The sequence below is a fragment of the Schistocerca cancellata genome, chromosome 3 (assembly GCF_023864275.1).
Source record: "Schistocerca cancellata isolate TAMUIC-IGC-003103 chromosome 3, iqSchCanc2.1, whole genome shotgun sequence".
Taxonomy (NCBI): Eukaryota; Metazoa; Arthropoda; class Insecta; order Orthoptera; family Acrididae; genus Schistocerca; species Schistocerca cancellata.
Window position 1 is genome coordinate 131270240 of NC_064628.1, and position 23334 is coordinate 131293573.

The window sequence follows — 23334 nt, forward strand, 5'->3', positions numbered from 1 at the left end:
AATACACGCTGCCATGTGCGTTCACCGCGATGTCGCCAAACACGGATGCGACCATCATGATGCTGTAAACAGTACCTGGATTCATCCGAAAAAATGACGTTTTGCCATTCGTACACCCATGTTCGTCGTTGAGTACAACATCGCAGGTGCTCCTGTCTGTGATGCAGCGTCAAGGGTAACCGCAGCCATAGTCTCCGAGCCGATAGTCCATGCTGCTGCAAACGTCGTGGAACTGTTCGTGCGGATGGTTGTTGTCTTGCAAACGTCCCCATCTGTTGACTCAGGGATCGAGACGTGGCTGCACAATCCGTTACAGCAATGCGGATAAGATGCCTGTCATCTCGACTGCTAGTGATACGAGGCCGTTGGGATCCAGCACGGCGTCCCGTATTACCCTTCTGAACCCACCGATTCCATATTCTGCTAACAGTCATTGGATCTCGACCAACGCGTGCAGCAGTGTCGCGATACGATAAACCGCAATCTCGATAGGTTACCTTTATCAAAGTCGGAAACATGATGGTATGCATTTCTCCTCCTTACACGAGGCATCACAACAACGTTTCACCAGGCAACGCCGGTCAACTGCTGTTTGTGTATGAGAAATCGGTTGGCACTTTCCTCATGTCAGCACGTTGTAGCTGTCGCCACCGGCGCCAACCTTGTGTGAATGCTCTGAAAAGCTAATCATTTGCATATCACAGCATCTTATTCCTGTCGGCTAAATTTCGCGTCTGTAGCACGTCATCTTCGTGGTGTAGCAATTTTAATGGCCAATAATGTGTATAGCATGGTCACGTTACTCGAATGCAGTGTACAAAGTAAGATACTGCAAGGTTACTTGACGCTAACGTTTACGTATGATGCGAGTCAATTTCTTGGATCACTGCTGCATGCGTGTGCACTTTCACGTAGAGAGGGTAGCTTTTCGATTTTAAATAAAAAAACAGTGAGTGACGTGTGAACAGTGGTACGGCCGTCACTCTTTTTCTAGAAGCGTAGGTCATACAAATGTAATTCGCCACACCCCTGTCATACTCTTCAGTTTAATCAACGGAGCTATCAACAATGAAAGAAAAATCTACTGACTGCCATACTACGTAATATCTTCAAAGTTACTAGTTAACTTGTTGTAACGAATAAAAAATTGCGCTGGTATGCTTTTTTCGAATCTTCTGGAGTATTACCATAGACAGTGTGTGGAACTTTTAAACGTTTCATTTTAAGTAATTTATCATTTTTCAGATTAAGCATTAGAAAGCTCATTTTCTAGAAAAACATCTTGTTTAGACTACTTTCATTCTTTTACTTTAACAGACAGTATTTATGATTATTTTTGGCCTGTAATGTCACAACATTTCAACACCGAACGTTTCACATATTTATTGCCTTTTTAGGACAGTGGTTCCCAAACTTTCTTAGTCCATTACCCCTGAGTGCAATCAGACATTAGGTAGTACCATCTCCGCCCCCCCCCCCCCCCTGCAGGAGAGCTTCTGTAAAGTTTGGAAGGTAGGAGACGAGATACTGGTAGAAGTAAAGCTGTGAGGACGGGGCGTGGGTAGCTCAGTTGTAGAGCACTTGCCCGCGAAAGGCAAAGGTCCCGAGTTCGAGTCTCGGTTCGACACACAGTTTTAATCTGCCAGGAAGTTTCATCCTGAGAGATCATCGAAACTTAACAAGTGAAAACAAACAAGACTTGTTTTCAGAATCTTTAAAAGGTACCACACTTCAGTGCAATGGAGATGTTTGCAGTCGATAAAGGTTACCAGTTTTTGGTCATTCCGACGCTGGAAAGACTCAAAGGTACATTCATGAAATCAAGTTATCAGTTACTGCGAGTATACAGTTAACCTTTGACAGCCAAGAGTGAAACGTATATGAAAATCAACAAATTTATAAATTACTTATTTTAACGTACCTAAAAGATAAATTTTACTCACAAATGTACATGGTGAAGACATATTAATGTGATCAACGCCTATGTTAGAAGTGCAATAACGACTACTCACATTTGGCAGGTGGCAGCACTAGCAGTGAGGGTATATGAAGCATGTCGAGGGGGGGGGGGGGGGCGGAAAACAGCGCACTCGTTGCCGTAATTCGAAAACGAAGCGATTGATTTGACGTCCAAAAGGACATGATCCTTGGGTTTGGGGCCAAGGGTGCAAGCATTACCGAAATGGCTAAGTCTGTAAACTGTTCGCGTGCCAAGTTGTAGAAGTATACTGTGCACTGCAAAATGGCGCTGTCCGAAACTGGGGTGGAGGCAACTGTGGTACACCACGGGCCGTAGATCACAGGGTTGAACGACGGCTGCAGAGATGTGTACGGGCGAATAGACGTGCAGCTGTTGCGCAACCGACCGCCCAGATGAAACACGAGGCTACCAAAAGGTCGCCTCAACGGTCCTTCAGCGAACGTTGTTTCATACGGGCTTCTGCCGGAGGCGCCTGATTCCCACACCCATGCTGACTGCTGTCCATCGGCGCCGAAGGCTGGAATTTGCCCGCCAATACCTCAACTGAGTGGCAACAGGTGGCTTTTTCAGATGAATCACGTTTTACGCTCCATCGGACAGATGGCCGTTGGCGACTACAGTTTGAAAGTCTGAAGTCAAACACCCTGCCACCGCGAGAGAGCGTTATGGTCTGGGGAATGTTTTCGTGGCATTACCTTCGTGATCTCGTCATTCTGGTAGGCACAATGGACCAACACAAGCATGCATCTGTTCCTAGGGATCATGTCTATCCCAAAATGCAGTTTGTTATTCCTCAGCTCGATGGCATCTACCAGCAGGACAATGCAACGTGTCACACAGCTCGCAGTTTACGTGCGTGGTTTGAAGGGTACTGGGATGAGTTCCACGTTCTCCCCTCGCCGCCAGACTCCCCAGATCAAAATCCAATCGAGAATGTGTAAGACCACCACCTCCAACGAGCTGTTCGTGCCATAGATCATCAACTGAGAAACCTTGTGCAGGTGGCCACGACTCTGGAGTCGGCATGGTTCCACATCCCTGTCGGTACCTTCCAGAACCTCACTGAAACTCTTCCTGCGTGTCTCGCGCTGTAAAAGGTAGCTCTTCAGGTTTTTGAGAGGTGGTCACGTTAGTGTGACACGACAATGTACACTCCTGGAAATTGAAATAAGAACACCGTGAATTCATTGTCCCAGGAAGGGGAAACTTTATTGACACATTCCTGGGGTCAGATACATCACATGATCACACTGACAGAACCACAGGCACATAGACACAGGCAACAGAGCATGCACAATGTCGCCACTAGTACAGTGTATATCCATCTTTCGCAGCAATGCAGGCTGCTATTCTCCCATGGAGACGATCGTAGAGATGCTGGATGTAGTCCTGTGGAACGGCTTGCCATGCCATTTCCACCTGGCGCCTCAGTTGGACCAGCGTTCGTGCTGGACGTGCAGACCGCGTGAGACGACGCTTCATCCAGTCCCAAACATGCTCAATGGGGGACAGATCCGGAGATCTTGCTGGCCAGGGTAGTTGACTTACACCTTCTAGAGCACGTTGGGTGGCACGGGATACATGCGGACGTGCATTGTCCTGTTGGAACAGCAAGTTCCCTTGCCGGTCTAGGAATGGTAGAACGATGGGTTCGATGACGGTTTGGATGTACCGTGCACTATTCAGTGTCCCCTCGACGATCACCAGTGGTGTACGGCCAGTGTAGGAGATCGCTCCCCACACCATGATGCCGGGTGTTGGCCCTGTGTGCCTTGGTCGTATGCAGTCCTGATTGTGGCGCTCACCTGCACGGCGCCAAACACGCATACGACCATCATTGGCACCAAGGCAGAAGCGACTCTCATCGCTGAAGACGACACGTCTCCATTCGTCCCTCCATTCACGCCTGTCGCGACACCACTGGAGGCGGGCTGCACGATGTTGGGGCGTGAGCGGAAGACGGCCTAACGGTGTGCGGGACCGTAGCCCAGCTTCATGGAGACGGTTGCGAATGGTCCTCGCCGATACCCCAGGAGCAACAGTGTCCCTAATTTGCTGGGAAGTGGCGGTGCGGTCCCCTACGGCACTGCGTAGGATCCAACGGTCTTGGCGTGCATCCGTGCGTCGCTGCGGTCCGGTCCCAGGTCGACGGGCACGTGCACCTTCCGCCGACCACTGGCGACAACATCGATGTACTGTGGAGACCTCACGCCCCACGTGTTGAGCAATTCGGCGGTACGTCCACCCGGCCTCCCGCATGCCCACTATACGCCCTCGCTCAAAGTCCGTCAACTGCACATACGGTTCACGTCCACGCTGTCGCGGCATGCTACCAATGTTAAAGACTGCGATGGAGCTCCGTATGCCACGGCAAACTGGCTGACACTGACGGCGGCGGTGCACAAATGCTGCGCAGCTAGCGCCATTCGACGGCCAACACCGCGGTTCCTGGTGTGTCCGCTGTGCCGTGCGTGTGATCATTGCTTGTACAGCCCTCTCGCAGTGTCCGGAGCAAGTATGGTGGGTCTGACACACCGGTGTCAATGTGTTATTTTTTCCATTTCCAGGAGTGTATTTGAAAATAAAATAAAAGAAAATTCCACTACTAGTTCAGTGCTGATATTTTTGCACGTGTTTCGCTCTTTTAACTTGCTACCGAAAAAGAGAGGAAGAAGTTGTCGATTTAACTCGCACTGAATGGCTTTTCAGTTAAGTCATAATTTTCTCTCACAACGACACAAAATATGACTCCTTTTAGAGGCGTGTGTGTTTTTATGGAAAACATCTTTGAAAAAGATCTCTTGTATTTACCTTGTAGGCAAAAGATATATGGTACGATACTAGCTTTCGAATGAACTGCGAATTATCTTCTTGAAGAATCATTTCATGAAGTATCTTTCCGCGTTCCATACTGATCTATCACGCAAGAACAGACTACCGTTTGTTCTGCCTGTATTTTGCTTACCACTGTGTATGCCGAAGCACGACCCTGTACCAGTTCAGAAGCCAAAGCTCCTTATTTGGATTTCAGAAATCTTTCAAAATTTCGTACGCATATATCAGCTTGTCGATAGTGATATCACACGTGTGGTTTTACAAAATCCGTAATGTAATTTATGGTTCCTGTACCTTGTTCTGTCATCTTAATTTTCCGGATCAAAAATGAAAATAAACCCTACAATGAATCGTGAAGCAAAGCCAACAAACGAAGATACACAGGGATTCAAGAAGGTACATAGCGATCCAAGTAGAAATCGATCAAATGCCAAAAATTAGGACAAAGGGGATTGAACTGCTCGTCTCTAATAAAATAAGAGTGTATTTAAACAATATGACGTTAGTGACAATTTCCGTTCCACAGATTGTTCACAGTGCATGTAACTGAGGACGTCAGCGCTCTATGCCTAGTCACTAAACTAAACGTAAATTACCCAATCGAGGCAGGCATGAAGCTCATGTAACACTGTAATAAATAACTTACAGGAACACGAAGAACAAAAGCTATACATACTTTAGGTTGTACCTGAGTACCTCATAAGTTTCCTGGGCAAAAAACACTTAATTGAAGAGTAAGTGAGTTTAACACAGATGCTTAGTACACATTAGGTCTATTGGTTGTTATTAAAGTTTATGCTGCAATACAACGTTAATAATAAAGTTGAAAGTAATGAAGCTTTTCGCTAAAAACGGACTTCTGAAAAATATATATTTTTTGGATAAAAAGTAAATATGATTTTGTGCTGTTCTACAATTTTTCAAATGGAGAGGCACCCTTTCCCCTTTTCCAGCGGAGCCGAAATCACAAACAAAACTCATTTTTTGTGCAAAGAAACCAAAACAGGGGATAGCACGAGGAAATAACCATACGTGAAAAATAAGAGCCTACCTGTCTTGTTTTGTTTTACAAAAATCCCAAGTTTTTTGCGAACTTTCTTAGAATACAATAAAAAAGAACGATAAAAAGTTATCTCAAAAACCAGTCATTAATTCGAGTTGACGAAAGTAGAAAATGTGCGAACAGGATACAAAACATGTATTGTAATGGTTGTGTGCTCTATAGTTGATCCAAACGACGAAGATCGAAGGAAATTTCTTTGTCTGCTGCCTGAAAAAATGTATATATGTATAAACAATTTAATTTCCATAATTTTCGTATAATTTATATAATTATAAAAAAGTTGAAATGGAAAGTGGAACGAGTGACTGTCCGAAAAAGAACGAGACGAAGGCAGCAACGAGACCAGCCGCCACCGTTCCGGGAACGAGGACCGACTAAGAGCATTTCTGGAACGAAGATCTGCCGCGACCGTTCTTCGAACGAGACTGACCGCGACCAAAGTGAATGGTAGACGGCTTTTTCTTAGAAGTCTTTCCTCAATCCTTCCATTCACTTTAATTAATCGTTCCTTTGGACCTGTTCATTTGCGGACGACCTACCTCTAATAAGCTTCGCAGTTTTTCTACTATTGTGCTTTCATTCCCATTCACTAGTATCAGAATTTTCAGTAGACGCAACATGTGTTCCAATACTAAACGTTGAAACAGTTAATAACAATTCAGCTGCTATACAGGGTGTTTCAAAAAGGCTGACCTGATATCAAAACTCCATATTTATTGATAAAAGCATACTACAAACATGGGATGAATTGAAAAATAAGCACAAAATCTTGCTGTTACAAATGCTCTACGTGTCCACCAGCAGAAGCACGGACAAAATCTAGACGATAGCTAAACTCGCCAACAACTTTACACAATACACTTGCTTTTACAGAAGTTATGCAAGACTACACTGGTCATGTGGTTTGTTTTAAAAGGCTACAGGCTACTGTAAGTTTACGTCCTGACAGCAATCACTTTAACTTGTAGCCTTCCAAGTGCCTATCTGTCCATGCGTCTGCTAAATTGATTATGCTCTTCGACAGTGGTTGTTGTTGCTAGCCTGCATTGGAGATATCACTTTCATAGAATATTAAATAAAACTTGAATGCTGAAATAATTTAATGAAATGGTGGCCCTGTCATTATTGTAGTCAGTAATTGATAGGTGATTAATACATGAACATGGGATTAAGCTTTTATAAAAATTATGGTAAAAGTTTATCGATCATGAAGTAGGACAAACAATACAAGTTAAGAGAGACGACAAATAAATCATGAACTGTTCCCTACACAAATAGAGCAACAAATAATCAGCACTCCACTGGGTGGCGAATGGTTGACAAGGATTAGGTTTACGTGTGAAATCTATTTACTCTGGCTCAAAACATGGATAATGCAATCTGAAATTATCTAACGCTGAATAGACTTTGATAGATTTATTCTACACAGAAGCTATACTACGTTGGTGCAGCTGAGAACAAGTGGCGAGCCTGTGATTCAGTTTGTCCTAACAAGCCAGAGCAGCAGTACTCTACCACTCCTTCGATACATCGGGCTGTCTCACGTGATAGTCATAGTGCGAGAATCGACAGAGGAGCTATGTACAGTGACGTAATTCATTATTGTGAGCATAAAATATACACAGCCATGGGCTGGTGATCTATTAGACTGACCGCAATTACTCTCTGATGGAGCCCTGAAATCCTTGCAGATTCCAGCGTGTGACATTCCCTTCACTGTTCATACCATGGACCAATTCGACTCACTCTTACAGCAGTGTGCACAAGGAGATTAAACGTCAAGGCAGCAGACCTGATATGAGTAAGATTGTCCTCGGCACAGCGCGTTGCCCAAGATGACTAAAGAGTACTTTCGGTACAGCTAAGATTTCACCACAGCCTTCCCGATCAAGACCAATGCCATTAGGAAGTCATGCTCAGGACGAGTGTCCCAAGAGCAGCCCACTCATAACAAGAGTCAAGACCAGAACCTCCTCTCCAGACCAGTGTCTGAATCAGAAGACCACACTTCTCCACTCCTCCTTCCCATCAAAGCTTGGTAAACTCACCAAAAGCACTCCCACAACCACCCCCAGAAGGGTTTCATATCAATCACGAGTCTCCATGAGCTCCACGTTCCCTCTCCAACTCATCTGGTCTAACCACCGGCCAATTCTAATCAAAATTAATAATATTCTTTTCTTTTCTGGAGAAGCAGCCAATCCCTGACTCGTAAATTCCCAGACAGGGAGGAGACGATGTTAAACTCCCGACTTGTTTTTCCCAAAACCACTTTAGGCAGCGTGTTTTGAGTTTCCGTTTAAGCCTAAAGTGAATAACACATTTATCACAGAGATCATTATCTGGAAGGTCCGAATGTTAAAGCATGTCCAAGCAGGGACCTTGGCTAAACTAAGAGAAGTGCTTTTGTGTCCCAACATTGACCATTTCAGTGTTGCCATAAATGTTGCGTTCTGTTCTAATATTCTTCTGAAGGCCTGAGGCTTCCCAAAACGCTCAGCAAGCAGAGGGTCAACACCACCTGACAGTTCCCTCAATAGTGTTCGACCCAAGGTGAGCATGGAAACTCGCAAACTTTTATGGCCACCATGCCTTGGCCAGCCGTCCTACTTCTCTTCTGCGTCCCTGTCCCTGCTGTGACCTGAGGCGCCTAACAGCTAGATCCATGTAGTCAGTTTTTTCGCCTCTTCGGCCGAAAGCATTGTCTGCACGGGAAATTCTTGGGACCAGCGTTCTGCCATCGGTAAGTGCTTCGAGATGTTCCTCTCCTTAATAGCTGTGCTTGGCTTCCAAGCCCCAAATGTCCACTGCAATATTTACAGTTGAATGACAAAACTGCCTGCTTATTCTCAACGCCAGAAAACACTATTCGAAGCAGAGCCACCATAAAGATCCCTCGTGCATTAACAAGGTACAGTCGTGCTCAAAAGTATCCGAACGACCTGAATTGCATTTTGCCTGACTCGCATGCAACCCACATAAAGCAGCTGTTTAGCAGGTCCTCTAATCGCTCCTCGATACAGTCGTTTGACTATTGAAAATGGTTCCCAAAAGTCACCACTAGAAAAAACTGCTCTGTATCGCAATAACTCAAGATGTAAAGCTATACCACGATACTACAAACATCAGGGAACACCTTATCACAGATAAGACTGTCATTAACGCTTGTAACCTCGCATTTATTACAATAAGTGACATACCTGAAATGTTACTACTCTCAATATTACGTCAGATAGGTAACGCACGAAGTAAGTTCGTCGTTTTCATGATTTCCTCTTCAAAGTAACATACAGTACTTATCATTTAACACAAAAAGGCATTAAAAATTTAAGTTATTCACGAGGAGCTAGTTCAGAATATGTATGAACTTCAAATGACACGACGAGCCGTCTCGTTCTGCATATGGATTCAAACCCAGCTCATGCAAACTAGGCAAACATTTCGTGACTAACGGAAACTAACAATCATTCCTGACTATGCATGCAGAGAGTGATATACCTCGATTTTAGACAGTTTCAGTTGGCAAATATTAACTTTAAATCACATAACATAAACATTTTTAACGGACGGGAATTACTATCCAGCATCTGTTGTCCCTGTTAACGAACTACGAGAGATGTTAAATATTGCTTCTTCACAAGTAACTTACTTGAAATGCCGTGAGTTAAAGCTTTGTGTTGGACAGGGATTCGAACCCAGAACCTAATAAAGTTCTTATCGAAGCACAATCAACTGTGCATATCGGATTTTCTCGGCAGTAGCTAGATGTTTTAACTGAAATGACGAGACGAAACATTAATTTTTTCCTTCCCAGGACTCCAACCTGACACCTGTCGCTGTTATATTCTAGAGAAAACGAACGTTAAATATGGGTTTGTTACACCAGCAGCGACATGTGAGCGTGTTTGAACTAGACGACGAGTTCAGTGCTGACTGGGAATCGAACCCCACACATATCGTTGTTGACTACACACAAAGAGACGTCAGCTATCGAATTTTTCTCCACCAGCATCCTTGAACTTACAGTTACCTCGCAAATATTTCTGTGTCACACTGGGAGTCAAAAACGTCAGATATCGTTAGTGCTGACAACGAATGAAAATACTTTAAAAATCAAAATTTTTATCTACCAGCAGATAGGTGTTCTCATGCTAGAGCTTGATAACACATAATGAAAACTTTAGTGCTGGGCCAGGATTCGAACTGATTCAAGCGCAATATGTGGAAATGTTTTGATATCTGCAGTTTTGAACCAACAACAAATTGTAGTCGAGCTGCATTATCACGAAGGGATCAAATTCCGCGTTGAGGGCTGTCTGAGTTGCATTCCCAGTTCAGAACCAATTTTATCGACATACAGAAGCTCAAATAAAAGATGGAATAAGCATCCTGTACCCTACATAGCGTTTGTTTCGTCACTAGAAATAAATAACTAGTATAATAAAGGTTACTGATGATAGAGTTTCTATACGTCGCCACTCCTGACTTTATTGTGGTTCAACCTAACGTCTACTTCGTAGAGAAGGATTATCATGATTAATATGAATTTCAGACCACAATGCCATTACACCTTCTTCACTTGGCGTAGCCAAGAGAGAATAGAATCTGTCCCTCCCTATCAAAAATCATAGGCAGAAGGTGGAATCGAACCGAGTCCACACGTATAGCAACCTATTATGAATCTAACGGACCACCGAATCCTCTGCACATAACCCCGTTGCGCCATACTGGATCATAATTCTGACACAGAGGCTCCATTAGTGATTTGCAGCATGTTCAGTACATTCATTTACTTGGTTGACCGAATCGCCATGAACTACCTGCCTCAGTTACCCAGTGCATACATTCGACTCTATTTTGTAATCACCGAAATAAAATCACGTAACTGCCACCTGCACAGAACTGCCAACAGCGTAGGATGCAGAAATTTAAATAGGAAGTGTTCCTTTCTACTTGAGCTACTCTACTCTACAGATAGTTTGTTGAAAACGTCGTTCAGTGCGTAAGAAAAGTTGTAACTGTCTGTCTCTCAAAAGCCTAGATCCGGTCATGTGCATTGTCTCACAACACTGTGGAATGCGAAAGTTCTGGAGGAAGTGTTATTGACTTCTGGAGGTGCCAGAGCTGCGTGACGGCTAGTAGCATTATGGTATGCGTCGTGCACTGTAGACAAGACGTCGCGAGTATCAGTACATTCACTGCTACATTTCTTAAAACGCAATTCTGCTGTCTGCAGAAGTTATCGATCTAATGGAACTTTGAACATAATTCCCTTCACTTCTCAACCCAAAATAGTCGCATGTGGAAAAAGGGCTAACTTCTGCGACATTTTGTTCTTTTCAGATTTAATAGACGGCCAGGCAGCAGATGAATCTCGAAACTTTTGTACTATATATGGGGAGAGCGCATCACGCCAAAATACGCCAGAAAAGCATTTTCTACATTAGCTGTAACGTGGTGGTGGCATTTTATTCTTCTTCAAACCTTGTTTGAAAGCTTTAACTCAAAACTAGTTTTCTAAATGCATGTAATCAATAAACTGCATGTGCATTGGTCAGACTGTTATAGATAATATCAGAGAATTTGCATATATCGTTGATGATAAATTTCTCTCTCATGTTTACTATTGTTTTAACAATACTAAAAGAAACCTTACGAAAATTGTGCACTGTACTATAAAAATGAAATAAAACTACCCATGATAGCCTTACGAGGAAAGTCTGTTTTAATAAAACTCAGTATCTTTACACAAGTGTGCGTCTATTGGCACGAATTAGTAAAACATTACTCACTTGCATCTCGATTGAGTCTGTGATTAATTGGTATGCTGTATCATTCTCAAGAGGAATGCAAATGTGACATTTAAAAAATAAAGTTATGTATTCCTAGAAAGCCAAAATTTGCTTGTTAGCATCGGAAAGAAGCGTCGCCTGAAGTGCAGAATTGTAAATTTTTCACCATTGCACTATGATCCGAAAGCATTTTCTTGCAATTTCCTTATCTATGTTTGATCTGACTGCTTGTAGCCCCTTCACAGAAGGGATAAAAACGTTATTTTCGGCGAGACTGGAACCGCGTACCGGAACGATCGCTTCTTCACTGGCTAGCCCGTAACCACAGAGCTAGGGAAGAGGTACGTGTGTTGCTGTCCTCTTACGTGGCCAATAGTGGCTAGAACTCGTAAACAGCTACTTAAATGACGAGATTAGTTGTGATTTCCACGTGTAACGACTTTCCTGGGCCGAAAACCGTAAATTTACAATCATTTGTTACACTTCAAGCGATAATAATTCAGATTATTCAATGGAAATGACAGGAAAAATCAAGTGAACTTTGAGGCTTAATTCCGTGCACACCAGGAAGTAACTCGTCGATCACAGAGTAGCCAAACATACCTTGCCGTGTTGCCAGATCTCAGTTACAGTACATCTACATCTACATTTCTACATTTATACTCCGCAAGCCACCCAACGGTGTGTGGCGGAGGGCACTTTACGTGCCACTGTCATTATCTCCCTTTCCTGTTCCAGTCGCGTATGGTTCGCGGGAAGAACGACTGTCTGAAAGCCTCTGTGCGCGCTCTAATCTCTCTAATTTTACATTCGTGATCTCCTCGGGAGGTATAAGTAGGGGGAAGCAATATATTCGATACCTCATCCAGAAACGCACCCTCTCGAAACCTGGCGAGCAAGCTACACCGCGATGCAGAGCGCCTCTCTTGCAGAGTCTGCCACTTGAGTTTGTTAAACATCTCCGTAACGCTATCACGGTTACCAAATAACCCTGTGACGAAACGCGCCGCTCTTCTTTGGATCTTCTCTATCTCCTCCGTCAACCCGATCTGGTACGGATCCCACACTGATGAGCAATACTCAAGTATAGGTCGAACGAGTGTTTTGTAAGCCACCTCCTTTGTTGATGGACTACATTTTCTAAGGACTCTCCCAATGAATCTCAACCTGGTACCCGCCTTACCAACAATTAATTTTATATGATCATTCCACTTCAAATCGTTCCGCACGCATACTCCCAGATATTTTACAGAAGTAACTGCTACCAGTGTTTGTTCCGCTATCATATAATCATACAATAAAGGATCCTTCTTTCTATGTATTCGCAATACATTACATTTGTCTATGTTAAGGGTCAGTTGCCACTCCCTGCACCAAGTGCCTATCCGCTGCAGATCTTCCTGCATTTCGCTACAATTTTCTAATGCTGCAACTTCTCTGTATACTACAGCATCATCCGCGAAAAGCCGCATGGAACTTCCGACACTATCTACTAGGTCATTTATATATATTGTGAAAAGCAATGGTCCCATAACACTCCCCTGTGGCACGCCAGAGGTTACTTTAACGTCTGTAGATGTCTCTCCATTGAGAACAACATGCTGTGTTCTGTTTGCTAAAAACTCTTCAATCCAGCCACACAGCTGGTCTGATATTCCGTAGGCTCTTACTTTGTTTATCAGACGACAGTGCGGAACTGTATCGAACGCCTTCCGGAAGTCGAGGAAAATGGCATCTACCTGGGAGCCTGTATCTAATATTTTCTGGGTTTCATGAACAAATAATGCGAGTTGGGTTTCACACGATCGCTGTTTCCGGAATCCATGTTGATTCCTACATAGTAGATTCTGAGTTTCCAAAAACGACATGATACTCGAGCAAAAGACATGTTCTAAAATTCTACAACAGATCGACGTCAGAGAGATAGGTCTATAGTTTTGCGCATCTGCTCGACGACCCTTCTTGAAGACTGGGACTACCTGTGCTCTTTTCCAATCATTTGGAACCTTCTGTTCCTCTAGAGACTTGCGGTACACGGCTGTTAGAAGGGGGGCAAGTTCTTTCGCGTACTCTGTGTAGAATCGAATTGGTATCCCGTCAGGTCCAGTGGACTTTCCTCTGTTGAGTGATTCCAGTTGCTTTTCTATTCCTTGGACACTTATTTCAGCAGAAAGAAACTATGTGAAGTTTGTTTTACAACCTTCGTGCCTGGATAAAGAGCTTTTTCTGTTTGAGATTTCTGTGAACGTTGCTGCATAAGACGATTTAAGAATAAACTTAATTCCTTCACCTACGACAATGTTTAAAGAAATTGTGTTAACGGCTCTAAATCGTGGTTTGTGAATCGTCTACTGGCTGTACTCGGCCGAATTTTGCTCGTTGGAAGACAAAGAAACTTACTGACAAATTTCACAGAAGGAAAAGGGGGACGAAATGTCTCCCACTGGAAGGTCATGTTGTTTTATTTAAATGATTACAAAATCAGGTAAAACGAACAGTGAGGTTGTCAGTATAAGCACGTTACTGTTGTCAGTATGATGTTGCACTGCCCAGGACCTGTAATGATATAGAGGCCGTTTGGGTCAGGCATATTGTATACAGAAGTGGAAGAGAGAGCACCACTAAATTCTCCAATCCGTATGCATTGCATACACACAGAAATTACTGTTACAGTGTACTTATGGAGCCCAATGAGTCAATTGCGTATTTTCCGGTGAGAAAGAGCACTGGCAGACAGTCTCCGCTACATTAGGTTACTTAAACTGGTGTCACACTGAGCTAGAATTTATGGTCAGCGACTAAGTGTATGGTCAATGAGTCGGATACGAGTTTTGCAACTATGAAATACTTTCCTACATTATAGAAGCGGATATTAAATTTGAACTAACATTGCGAATATTTGGACTTGGATAGCTTAGAATGAAAATCTTTCTGTTTATTGCAAAGGAAAACAATTGATTTTCTAAAACATTCTCTGTCATACACAACTTGAAACAGGTCACGTCAACCAAATCATATGGAAGAACTGACAGTGACGTATATCGGAAGGCAGTAAGATCCCTTGGCTTTTGGTTTGGCAGTATTCGACGGCAATTTCTAGTCGCAAGTAAATGATGAAAGGCAGCGCGTTTATGTTATCAAATAACGTCTTCATCAATTACTTTAGTTTTACTGTAATCTACGAGTAATTGCTGATGGTTGATATTAACATGAAAAGGATTCCGTAGTCAGGGAAAGAACCTGTTCTTGGGGAACTACTTCTGTAATGACCAAAAGGCATTAAATGATCTTCAAGCACATGTGTTCCAGCAGCGGTATGAATAAAATGATAGTAATAATAACGGCACTAATCGAATTATCCGGTAACTTCACACTTCACAGTGGATTTTCTCGAACCAATAAATTTGCTGAATTAGAGAAAATTTCAAAATGGTTTCACATCGATGCTGTGATGCCTAGAAGAGTCTTTCCATCCTGCTGACATGAGAATAGTATAATCTCCGCGTCAGAACCTAGCTCCTGCTTAACCATTTAATAGACTCGCATTTTTTCCACCGTGACTAATATCGTAAGCTAAGCACATCATCTGTTACGGCACACTCCTGGGGCTGGGAAATGTGGCCACAATGTTCTGGTGAAACGAGCTATCACAGGTGCAATGGGTAGGTTCAGACATTTACTTTTAAGAGGCACAAACGTATTTACTTTACTTCTGGGAACTTCGAGAGAAAGACGTTATAATCCATAATACGCATTAAACATCATGTTCCTTCATTACCAACTGCGAAATGACATAGGCGAAACTCATAGTAAACAGAAATACTGTTGCCAGTGAACTTAATTACATTAGAAAATTTTATTTTATTTGATGAACCGGTAGCCATTTAAAGGAACAGGGCTCTTATTTTACTTGTATTTTATTAAACTAGAGTCGTTGAAAAATATGGTACTGGACTGTGATTCAAATTCGTATCTCCTCTTTCAAGGATCTCAATCTCTGGGAACAGTATAGTTCAATCATTTCGTTCCTTTTCCCAAGACTGCAATCTTCTCTAGGTCTCCTCCAAAGGTAAGTATGTGGGTCCAAATCCTGCTCCAGTACAAAAATATTCATAATTTCATTTCAAGCCCTATCACGTGCACACCGGCCTGCTAGTGAACAACAACGTTCATTTTTAATGTCTGTTCATGTGTTGCCAACAATCGCAATAGGTGTCGTTATTTCTGGTCAGACATGCACACGTCTTACTGTTGGTGAGTAAGCAACTGATACTTAAGCTACATTCGTGGATGATAAAGAAGGACGGTACGTGTGCGGTTCGATTGTCGCTCAGGCACCAAAATTTATATCCTCATTTTTAGATTCAAACACCTAGCAGCTGGTAAGAAAAACCGATAAGTAACATTTGATTTTACTTAGTTAACAATCCGATTATGTGTTTGGTTCGTATCTCCATCACAGAACTTCACATCATGCGCTTCATCTTTAAATGCATGCACACTTTGTTACTTCTGAATGGAGGTATATCAGACATCTTTCGTGGTCAGTTAACAGGTACGAAAGGGTATCGATAGGAGTCCTGGTTTATTATAAAAAACTGTCGTCTTTTATTTTCAAGTTTTGATTTGGTTACTGATATTGGCGAAAATTTCGGTAATTCATGACTCTTCATGGCTAGTTAGCAATAGGATATGATTAGATTAGATTAATACTTCTTCCATATATCATGAATACGACATTTTGTAATGATATGGAACATGTCATTCTAATGAAAGATTTCTTTACATACCATGATTCAATTTCTTTACAACAATTTTATACTCTCTCTCTCATTCTTCTTTATTTTTATCTCTCTCTCTCTTTCTCTCTCTCTCTCTCTCTCTCTCTCTCTCTCTCTCTCTCTCACACACACACACACACACACACACACACACACACATTTTTTTTTATTTGTTTGTTCTGCTTGTCTATTGGTGAGGCACGAAAACGTTCATGAATGAGTTTCTTAGTTTTGAGTACACTTATGGAAGAAATATGAAAAGAACTATAAGACTTACTGATTTAGAATGCTTAGTTTGCAGTCAGTTCTCAGTATGACTAGTAACCACGTTCCAGTCTCTAAACCTAGTTACAGAAATGGGAATCAGACGCATTACGTATTCCACGACATAGCAGCTGCGTCTTTGAGATGCCAGCTATGGTCACTTCCCAACCCTCTGAGGGCTCACATCGGTTCGTCTTCTTCCTGTTGGTACTGTAACTGAGATCTGGCAACATGGCAACGTATGTTTGGCTACTCTGTGATCGACGAGTTACTTCCTGGTGTGCACGGAATTAAGCCTCAAAGTTCACTTGATTTTTCCTGTCATTTCCATTGAATAATCTGAATTATTATCGCTTGAAGTGTAACAAATGATTGTAAATTTACGGTTTTCGGCCCAGGAAAGTCGTTACACGTGGAAATCGCAACTAATCTCGTCATTTAAGTAGCTGTTTACGAGTTCTAGCCACTATTGGCCACGTAAGAGGAAAACGACAGATGTACCTCTTCCCTAGCTCTGTGGTTGCTGGCTAGCCTGTGAAGAAGCGATCGTTCCGGTACGCGGTTCCAGTCTCGCCGAAAATAACGTTTTTATCCCTTCTGCGAAGGAGCTACAAGCAGTCAGATCAAACATAGATAAGGAAATTGCAAGAAAATACTTTCGGCTCATAGTGCAAAGGTGAAAAACTTACAATGTTGCACTTCAGGCAACGCTTCTTTCCAATGCTAACAAGCAAATTTTGGCCTTCTAGGAATACATAACTTTATTTTTTAAATGTCACAGTTGCATACCTCTTGAGAATCATACAGCATTCCAATTAATCACAGACTCAATCGAGATGTAAGTGAGTAATGTTTTACTAATTCGTGCCAATAGACACACACTCGTGTAAAGATACTGAGTTTTATTAAAACAGACTTTCCTCGTAAGGCTATCATGGGTAGTTTTATTTCATTTTTTATAGTATAGTGCACAATTTCCTGTAAGGTTTCTTTTAGTGTTGATAAAACAATAGTAAACATGAGAGAGAAATTTAACATCAACGATATATGCAAATTCTCTGATATTATCTATAACAGTCTGACAATGCACATGCAGTTTATTGATGACATGCATTTAGAAAACTAGTTTTGAGTTAAAGCTTTCAAACAAGGTTTGAAGAAGAATAAAATGCCACCACCACGTTACAGCTAATGTAGAAAATGCAAGGGTGCCAACATTCCTCCGCATTTCGGTAATGGGAAAACTGTAACCAGTTTCGAGATTACTTAAAAATAAGTTATGTAGTTGAGCAGAGAATGAAAAAAAGAAAGACTTCACAATTAATATTTCATAAAATCCCCGATGCATGTTTACAAGATAGATTTACATGGTCACTTATCATTTAATTCAAAATATTTAGACACAAAAAATACTCTCAAATAGCAGGCTATTCGCATCTGGCTCACAACGATATTACTCCTTATCTTTCGCCTTTGCCGGTTTTTTAACAACTTTACCTATAACACGAAATACACTGCCTGACGAAAAAATGAATCACCCAGAAATGAAAGATAAAACAAAATGAAACTTCTCAGGTTAAGTGGGTAGGGGCTGCTGCTTCAGTAATTACAAAATTGAGTAATACTTACAAAGAAGCTGGAAGTATGAGCGCACTTATCAGTATGACGTTCTGCATGGGGTGCAAGCATTGGTTCGACTGGGGAGAGTGCCACAAGGATAAGCTGGTCTTCAACTATTGTACCTGGTCCCTGATATTTTTACTGTGGCACTGGGGCATATTGATGTCTGATCTGGTCCCACACATTTTCGATTGGGGACAGATTTGGGTATCTTACTGCCCACGGAAGTACCTCAATTCAGAGAAACACGTTGTAAGAGGTCCATGATCAAAGAATTTGTTGCTAGCGCACTCGAGCAGATGTAATTTCCATGGATTGCTCACGCGCTGCCTGCTATAAGAGATTCTCAGACCAGAGAGCAGTGTTGACTGCAGTAAGAGCAATGTAGCTGTAGGAGTTAAGTAGTAGCTAGCAGTCTGGTGTATCGTGTTGGCTGGCCCGGTCGTGTGGAGCAATGACGGTGCCTGAGCATTGTAGTACAAGGTAAAAGCAGCCTCACACATATGTAGTATTGTTATATCAAGTCCCATGTAAATGTTTTTAAAAAAATTCTTAATAATAATCTTTTTTTATAAAAATTAACTTTCGACAATCATTCCTCTCAATTTAAAGAATTTACTAATTTCCCCAATCCATGGTCATCCCAATTATTGTAAAGAAAAAGCAATTGTTTCTTTTTATACGTGACAAATCTATCGGCCAGCATTGCACTGGGCTGTGCCAGAAAATTTTCTTATAGGAGCAGATGTATGCGTTATCCGGGGACCTTATTGAGGTAAGAATTTCAATTTATTCAGATGGATCTTTCAGGGCCATGACGCAGCACTGCTGACGTCCAAATTTACCAGTTTAAATTCACAGTCAATTATTGAAAGGTTATAAGTGAGGCACAATTTTATTGAGAGATTAGTCACATTGTATTCTTGGTAGGTTACGGAATTTATTTATTGGGAGGTTAGGCTGAATGTCAATGTTATAGTTATATTTTTTACTGTTGGGAGATTATCATAAATATTATTTATCTGTTGGAAGGTTACGCAGAATGTGAATGATATAATTATATATTTTACTGTTGGGAGGTTATAATTATATATTTTACTGTTGGGAGGTTACGGAATAAATCTGTTGGGAGGTTGCAACGTGCCATCTACGGACGAGCGTTGTTCTGTTGAGAAATGGCCCACGATGCTGTGGCGTGAGGGGTAACAGCTGAGAACGCAGGATGTTCGTGACGTAACACCTCTATGATTACCAAATCATTGGAAGATGAGACCTCTACTGGGGTTGCCACCATACTCTTAGGCAATGGTCATCCAGGTTAGTATGGAATGGCGATTCATCAGTAAACACAATGCGACGCCATTCATCAGTAGTCCATGTTTCCCGCTCACGGTCTACCCGACGGTAGGCCCTAGTCACACGACATTATTATTATTATGGTATCACTGCAAAAGCTGGCGTTTGTTTCGTGAAATTAACAACAACCTAACTACGGGATTGTAATTCCGGAGTCTCGTCGCTGCTAGTTTCCGACCAATAATGCAGGATGACGTAGAATGTTTCAGGGTCTCTATTACTTATTCTCTGATTGTAGACGCAGAAGGAAAGTGCTTTTAAGATGTGCTTGGGGCACTGTACTTCGATCCTCACTTTTGGTGGTCAGATGTGGTCGATCGGAACCTAGGCGGAGAGTATGCCTGCAGTCAGGCCACTGTCGAAGCCAAGTGTGCCGCATATCTGGATATCACAGGATTCGACCGACCGGCCAAATGGAATCGCATAAAGAGGCCTCTTTCAAAGTCTGTTAGATGCTGACAACACTATCTCACACGAGTAAGCAGCATGTCCATGTTGACCATGCGCTGTATGTACAGTGTTGTCATAATTATATTTTCACTAATTGAGCCAGAGTAGACGGAAAACTACTTGTGAAAACCTATTTATTTGCCAAAATTTTTATGTTAACATATTAATGGATTACTGATTTTGGCAATATAAATTGTTAGCTTCTGATCAATAACAGAAAATAAGCCGAGGTTGCATGCTTAGAGTAATATAAAATATAGTGATTTACACACAAAAACTCAATGAAAAAACTTACGTATCCATAAAACCGGGAATTGGTAGTTACATCATACAGTGCTTTAACCCGCTCTGTAACAACAAGAACACACAACGAGCTACGATAATTCTCATAAAATTCTGTTCATTGGGATGGTTATAATCCAAAGTCAAAATACGACAAAGATTGGTTGGTTGAGTTGGGGGAGGGGACCAAACAGTGAGGTCATCGGTCCCATACAATAATGAATACCTCTAATAAGTAAAATTAAATAAAAACATACGTCAAAAAATGTTTCTAATGAGTTGTCTCGATGTTGTGGACCGCAATCCATGACACTTTACAGCACGCTGTTTCTTTTTATATACAATTTATGTAAATTTTGCCGTTATGATTAGCACACTTGGTGCATACCACTTTAATGTTAGATTATGTCTTTTAATTCCACTGTTACACAAACTTGGGACTCTGTTACTTTAGTTCCAGGGCTCACGAGAACTATGGACCCCGCAACGATCCTGTGACGTCACAATAGTCGCCTTGTCCGCCATACTTCGTAAACGCCCGGCTCCGAAAAGAGTCCATGGCTTATCAATACATTAATGAAAAGGCACCCGCTAAAGGTTTAATTTTTTCGTGTGCTATAGAGAGCTTGCATGTATTTAAACACCCAGTTAAGAATTATTAAACTCGTCTGGAATAGTTACTCGCTCTCCGGCGGTGACGGCAGTGTCACGTGCTGTGACGTATGCGCCGCGGCCTGTCTTTCTTGGGGGCCTCGCTTTAATTCTAATTGGCATCATGTATTCCTGACCGCCATCTGGTGTACCTCACAGCACTAGCATTCCATTGTATTTCAGGTGTAGTTGTCAGTTACTCTGTCGCAGACAACATGGCATTATACCACGCGAAACGACAATATGGAGCATGTATCTGTTTTGTTCATGCCACAAAAATTCTGATTGTACATGCATTACGGCTGACATCTGGCATGATATTGTAATGCCTCGACTTTCTTTCGACATGTTTCTATTTAATTTTACTTATTAGATTTATTCATTATTGTATTTTCACTGTGAATAAAATCCGTCACGATGAAGAGAATTGTGTGTTCTTCTTGTGACAGAGGGGCTTAAACCGTTGGTTGACGGAACTACCACTGCTCGGTTTTATGGAGTTTTTGTGTATGCCTCACTATATTTATATATTATTCTAAGCCTGTAAAGCAACGGACTTGCCGCAGTGGATACACCAGTTCCCGTCAGATCACTGAAGTTAAGCGCTGTAGGGCGTGGCCGGTATTTGGATGGGTGACCATCCGGGTCGCCATGCGCTGTTGCCATTTTTTCGGGGTGCACTCAGCCTCGTGATGCCAACTGACGAGCTACTCGACCGAATAGTGGCGGTTCCGGTCAAAGAAAACCATCATAACGACCGGGAAAGCGGTGTGCTGACCACACGCCCCTCCTATCCGCATCTCATCTGAGGATGACACGGCGGTCGGATGGTCCCGATTGGCCACTTCTGGCCTGAAGACGGAGTGCTAAGCCTACAACCTCGGCTTATTTTCTGTTAGGCTACATACCTGAAGATGGAAATTTCCATTGCCGAAACGAGTAATCCAGTAACGTGTTAACATAGTGATCTCAGTAAATAAGCACGTTTTTGCAAGAACACAAGGTACAAATTTATAGATCGCCTCCTGCACCATTGCTCATATCAGGTAACCGCAATAAAAACACGACTTTATGGAAATTATGTTCAGACTGTGCGCTACAGGATTTGCGTTGTTAGTGGTGTTAGTGTCATGACTGGCCGTTAGGCACCGGTACTGGAGCGGCAACACACAAGCATCACTGTGCGTTACAGTTGCTGACAGTCAATATGGGCGTGGACAAGGTGAGTAAGGCTTTACTCGTAAAGCTGTTTTATCAAAATAAAAGAAATAGTGCTGCGAGTATCGAAGCATTAGAGGAATTAGGTGATGTCCTCTTTCCACACCGGAGTTGCAGTACAGGATTCTGAAGTTCGAATTAACTGACGATTTGTGAATTGCTCCTGGGAGAGGCCGAACGGCCAATTGCGCCACGAAAGGTTCAAGAAGTTAATGTTGCCATGGCTGAGAAAGTTGGACGCAATATGCGACCTTCAAGCACTGCACGAGATATGACACGACAGATGAACATTCCAAGGTCCATCGTCCGAAAAGTGCTACTATCAGCGATCAGTTGTGAAATGGTCTCCAAAAAAAACTTCACCCGCAAGTTGAGCAACGTCTGTAATCTGGTACGTAAACGTGGTACGCAGATAGCAAATGTTACCGTCTCATGTGGAAATTAGAATACGCTCCTTTCAATGGTTTATTCGTTACTTCTCTTCAGCGACTCCTTACAAATGTTCTCACAAAGTTTCATTGTCCGTCGATCACTCGTTTTTCATGAGGGTCCTCTCAAGTATCGAAAGTTTAATTACACTCACCCTGCACTCTACCAGGCGTCGTAACAACACGAAACACGAACGACACTAATGCGCTCTGGTGGTCGTCCCCAATGTCACAAAGAACTGCAACATTAATCATTTACATAGCCACCGATGGGATGTACGTGTCCGAAATTACATTGACTGCGGATCACGTCTTCGGGGCGCTACACCTTTTTTGTCACGCAGAGTATTACTTCTCGTCACATATGTTTCGGTGCAACGAACTACAGCACAAAATTTCTCCATTGCTATGAGAAAAGATTTACTGACAACAGTACAATTAAGGCAAAAGAAATTGAACAATAGTCAGACATTCGCTTGCAAATGTGTGCCGCGACCAATCAGCTGATCGAAATGTTGATTTCCATACGTAAGCGTCTACAGGGTGGTACCTATTGTTAATTTTGATTCTCCTAGAAAGTAGTATCGGCTGTTGCTGGTGTGTAACAACACTG

General features: G+C 42.4%; 1 pseudogene; it reads left to right on the forward strand.

The window, feature by feature from the left end:
- The first annotated feature begins 21622 nt into the window (after positions 1–21622).
- LOC126177635 (5S ribosomal RNA) lies at positions 21623–21740 on the forward strand (annotated as a pseudogene).
- The last annotated feature ends 1594 nt before the right edge of the window (positions 21741–23334 follow it).